A 5,941-nucleotide genomic window follows, 5' to 3' on the forward strand; every position below is an offset into this window, starting at 1 on the left:
CATCCTTTAAAACATTGCATATGCACTCCACATGCATTCATCCTAGCTGTCATGTTTCCCCTTTCATCATTCCCTCACATTCTTTAAATCAGCCAACACATGCATCCACCTTTCTCCCATCAGATTTCCAACATTGCACATGCATTCCCCTTACAATTTCAGCCATCCTAGCTGTTTTGCACATGCATTCACTTAACCTAGCTGTCATGCTCCCTCTCCCATCCATTCATCTCCCTATAAAAACCATACACACTTCACACAATTGAATTCATTCCATACACTCTTCCATATTCCAGAAATTCGTCAAAACCTCTCCACACCCTTGCAGCAGCCACCAAAACACTTTTCTCCTCCATTGCAGCCACTCCAACCACTCCCCAAACCATTCACACCATCAAACTATCCTTAGACCTTGTGCTACAACGAAGAGGAAGATAAGAGGGCCTAAACGTTCATACAATTCAAGTTTGAGTTGTTGGAATGTTTAGGTGTTTCTTTGATTTCAATGTTTAATTTCAATACTCTTTGTTTTGTACGAATGAGGAATGGAAGAGAAGAGGGCCTAAACGTTCATACAATTCAAGTTTGAGTTGTTGGAATGTTTAGGTGTTTCTTTGATTCCAATGTTTAAATTCAACTAAACCCCCCTTGGCTAGGGGGGAATTCGAAATATATGTTTATGCTTGCATTTTGATTTGATTACTTCTAATTGCGTTTCATAAGTTGTGGATTCAATTCGTTTAACTGTTTGATTGATAACTTATTTATGTATGTTTATTGAGAGTGCACACTTAATTTTCATGCATGAATATGACGCTAGAATATAAGTGAGTTTCACCTAATAGTTACGAACTTATATTCACAAGTAGTGGAGGTTGCTTATAAACAATCGCGTTAAACGAATTCTTGGCATAAGTTTCATGCGTATTCCATAGTAACGAATGCCTCGTCAACACTTATAATTTTCATAGAGCGTAATGATTCTTGCTTGTATCTCTATTATGCAATCATGTAGGGGACTTGTGGGGAATGTTTTGGGTTGTCGTATGCAATCATCCAATTCAATAACGTTAGGAAGATTTGAAAGTTAATTTAAGCGGACCTAATTAACTTGGAGCATTGAGAATTCATGGTTTATTGAAATGCAATTGGAAATCATTTTATTATGCAAGTGTAACATGTGTGGAGATGAACCCCTTAGCTAGCATTCATCCATACTTTCATCATATTCATATTTACATTCTGCTTTAATTACAATTTGTTCATTTAGTTTAATTTCGTCAAAACTCAATCCCCCTTTACTTTATTGTCCAATTTAGTTAGAAAGTGTCTTAGTTTATGTTTCTAAGTGTTTTGATTCAATTTATTACATAATTTCGTCCAAATTCACCAAAGTGCTCAAAACTGCCCAGAAAGTGTTTTTAAGGCAGTTTTGAGTGTTTTGGGTGATGTTTGAGTCTTTTGGTTTGTTTTAGTGTTTTAAAGTTTAGTTTTGCATTCTTTGAGTCGAGCATAGTGTTTTATATTGTGTTTTTACGTTTTTGAGTCGAATCCAAGTGATTAACAATCCCTCCTAATCCCCGGTCCAGAACGATCCGTACTTACATACTTACTACAATTGACAAAAAGAGGGTTTAATTTGTGTGCGTATAAATCTCGCATCAATTAGAACTTAAGAAAATGAGAGTGCGCTACTAGGACCATAAGAATGAGAAGTGAAATGCTCAAAACCATATTGGGAGTAAAAAAGTACACAGTTTTTGTATATGGAGTGCATTTGGATTATTTTCGACATTAATAAAAACACAAACGAGCGTGCATTTGACACCCAATAGAACATTAACGAATAAACACATATAATGCGCTACTAGGACACTAAGAATGAGTAGTCAAAAGATCGAAAGCTTATTTGGTGTCAAAAGTACACAATTTTTGTATTTTAATTAAGATAGCACTCAAATTAAACCCTCTTTTTGACAATTGTAGTATAGTTATAAGTAGGGATCGTTCTAGGCCGGGGATTAGGAGGGATTGCTAATCTAATGAAAATTGACTCAAAGATGTGAAAATATGCTTTAAAACACTTTAAATGACCTCACAAGACTCTTACTAACTTATATGACCAAAAACAAACTTTGAAGACTCAAAACAACTTAAAATAGCCAAAAAGACTCAATTTAGACTCTAGGACTTAATTTGGACGAAAATACACTTGGTTTTGACTCTAAAGACTCAAAAAGACTCTTTTGGACAGATTTGGAACAAATAAGAAAGGGGGTTTTGATTTTGGACGAATTTAAAAGAAAACAAGTAACTTAAAACTTTAAAACAGATTTTGGACGAATTTGAGAAAAACTAATGGATGATGGGATAGCCAAGGGATACTTCTCCACACATGATACTTTCTAACATAAATTGATTTCCAGTTGCTTTTCCGATAAACCATGAACCTCAACACCCCAGATTAACCGTGACATCACTAATTAACCCTCAGATTTCCCTTAAATTAGTGGATTGGATGACATCATACGACAACCCAAAGCATTCTTCAAAAAGTCCCCTACATGACATCATAATAGGGATACGGTCAAAGATCATTACGTTCAATGGAAATCATAAGTATTGACAAAGCACTTGTAACTATGACATCATGATACTTGTGCTAGGAATTTACTTAACATGATTGTGAAAACAACCTTAACTACTTGTGAACATAAGTTTGTAACCATTATGTGAAACACCCTTATATTCTAGCCCCAAATTCAAGCATGCAAATTAAGTAGGCCTCCCTAATAAACATACAAGAATAAGTTATCCATCAAACGGTTAAGCAAATTGCGTTCACGACTTATGAAATCACAACTGGACTTAATCAACTCATATTATAATTGTAATCATGGTTTCAAAGCATCCCTAGGCTAAAACGAGTTTAGCCTCTCATGTTCATGACAAAACAATGCAACATAGATTTAAACATTGAAATTAAAGGATGGATTACACCTAGAAACGTCCCACACTCCAACTTGAATGTACGAACGCCCAAGGCTTGGTCTTCCTTCTCCTCTTCATTGCTAGGTCACGGCACAAGGGTCTATGGAGAGTTTATGGATGATTTTCTGGATTTTGGATGGGTTTAGGTATGTATGGTGGTGCGGCAAGGGGTTATGGTGGTGTATGGAGGTTGGGATGGAGGTATGGAAGTAGGGGAATGATGGATGGGTGGGTGCAAGGTCACGGCAAAGGGTTGATTTCTGGAGGAATGTATGAATGTTGTGTGAAGGGGTGGTGGTGATTAAATGGCACGGCAAGGCTGTTTATATAGGCTAGTTTGGCACACTTAGTGAAGGAGAAGGATTGCCTAATCCTATTGAAAAAGGGGTAATTTAAGGCAGAAACCAAAGGGGATTGGGATAGGTAATTTAGGCCCTTCTAGAAGGATAGGTGCGGCAAGGGCTGTAGGGATAAGATAAGGCTTCTGGAAAGAAAGGTTTAGAACAGATTCCTAATCCTAAAGGGATATGAACATGTGATATAAGAGTAGGAGAAGGTTTTCAATTCCTAAACCTACTAGGAGTGGTGTACATGCGGCATACAAAGGAATGAGGGTCTAGAATCTGTTCTAAGTGTTTAGATATATATCTAATCCCACCTAAATAGCTAAGTTTAAGTCCCCACCTGATTTGGATAGGAAAGAATAGGATAATGTTAGAGATAGGATAGGATAAGGTTTGGATAAGGTTGGATAAGATAAGGTTTGGATAAGATCCCTTGTTTCTTGCTTCTTCCTTATCTTCATTGGAATAGAACTTCTTCCACCAGATTTGTAGCCTTTCCTAGCTCTTCTAGTCTTCAATTTCGTCCATCCTCTTTGCTCCATGATTAAGCTATCCAATCCATGCCTAAAAATGCTCCAAATAGCCTCAAAATGCACTTTCTTGCTCCTTTTGCCATTAGGACCTAAAAACACACGAAAATACTTTAAAAGACTGAAATACATAGTAATTAACTCACTAAGTGTAAGGAAACAACACAACTAAGTAGCATAAATATGCTCCTATCAAATTCCCCCACACTTAGCTTTTGCTAGTCCTCGAGCAAAACGAAATAGATCAAAAACAAAACAAAACACATTCTAAACCTTCCAACATGTATCTCAGGGATTTCCAACGAACATGACACATTAGAGAACATCATTCCCACGGTTTTTAGATTTCTTTACACTTCACAAACACTTAATCATAGTTACTACTTATTAGTTCACATATAAGCAATTAAAACAATGTTTTGAATGTAGTAACATGCCTTAGAGAATTCCCTCAATTCCTCACTAGAATGCACTCTATTTTCACACAGATTTTCTAACTTCGCACCCTACACTAGGTATATGTGAGAAGATTGATGTAGATATAAAGACTAACACTCACATATGTTATATCAAAGAAAGCATTTTCCGGATTTACGACAATGACATGAATATGATCTCATGAATGGAATGCTACTACTTAGAACGAGAACCAGTGATTCCATATGCTCATACCAAAATCAAACTCCACATATTGAACACATAACATCAAGATAGAAGTTAAGGGTTGTAACGAGGCTAAGGTATTGGCTAACAAAGAAGGGTAAGGATAAACAAAAGTTCTTAAAGCAGTAGTAAGCAAAGTAATGAATCTGACACTTAAACTCTCTTCAAATGGCCGAAATCAATTTGTACACACAAGGGAAGATTCATGCAACATTTAGGGTCAAATTCACTATTTTGGACCCTTCCTTCAACAACCAACACTTGGGAGTTCATTCTCACTTATTTTTCAACTCCTTTTCTTTCTTTTGAACACTTTTCTATTTTCTTTTGATTTGTCCACGAATTTTCTCTTCTTTACTTCTCTTTTTTTTTTTTTTTTTTTTTTTCTTTTTTTCTCGTGCCCTATCATCTTCCCCCACACTTGTTTTCTGCCATATATGATGCGAGAATTATACGCACACAAATTAAACCCTCTTTTTGACAATTGTAGTATAAGTATAAGTAGGGATCGTTCTTAACCGGGGATTAGGAGGGATTGCAAATCACTTGGAAACTGACTCAAAAACGTAAAATAAAGTTTAAAACACTAAACTAGACTCAAAGAATGCGAAACTAAACGCTTAAAACACTAAAACAAACCAAAAGACTCAAACATCACCCAAAATACTCAAAACTACCTTAAAAACACTTTCTGGGCAGTTTTGAGCACTTTGGTGAATCTGGACGAATTTGTTTAACAAATTGAATCAAAACACTTATAAACACAAACTAAGACACTTTCTAACTAAATTGGACATTAAAGTAAAGGGGGATTTAGGTTTTGACGAAATTAAACTAAATGAACAGATTGTAATTAAAGGCATAATGTAAATATGAATATGATGAAAATATGGATGAATGCTAGCTAAGGGGTTCATCTCCATACATGTTATACTTGCATATAAAACGATTTCCAATTGCTTGCAAATAAACCATAAATTCTCAACGCCCCAGATTAACCGTGAATTGCACTAATTAACCCTCAGATTTTCCGAACGTTATTGAATTGGATGATTGCATACGACAACCCAAAACATTCCCCACAAGTTCCCTATATGAATTGCATAATAGAGATACAAGCAAGAATCATTAAGTTCCTTGAAAACCATAAGCATTGACGAAGCACTCGTTACTATGAATTGCATGAAACTTATGCCAAGAATTTACTTAACGCGATTGAGATCATCAACCTTTACTACTTGTGAATATAAGTTCATAACTATTAGGTGAAACTCACTTATATTCTAGCGTCATATTCATGCATGAAAATTAAGCGTGCACTCTCAATAAACATACATAAATAAGTTATCAATCAAATAGTTAAACAAATTGAATTCACAACTTATGAAACGCAATTAGAAGTAATCAAATCAT

This window comes from Pyrus communis, chromosome 13 (assembly GCF_963583255.1).
Source record: "Pyrus communis chromosome 13, drPyrComm1.1, whole genome shotgun sequence".
NCBI classification, from domain to species: domain Eukaryota; kingdom Viridiplantae; phylum Streptophyta; class Magnoliopsida; order Rosales; family Rosaceae; genus Pyrus; species Pyrus communis.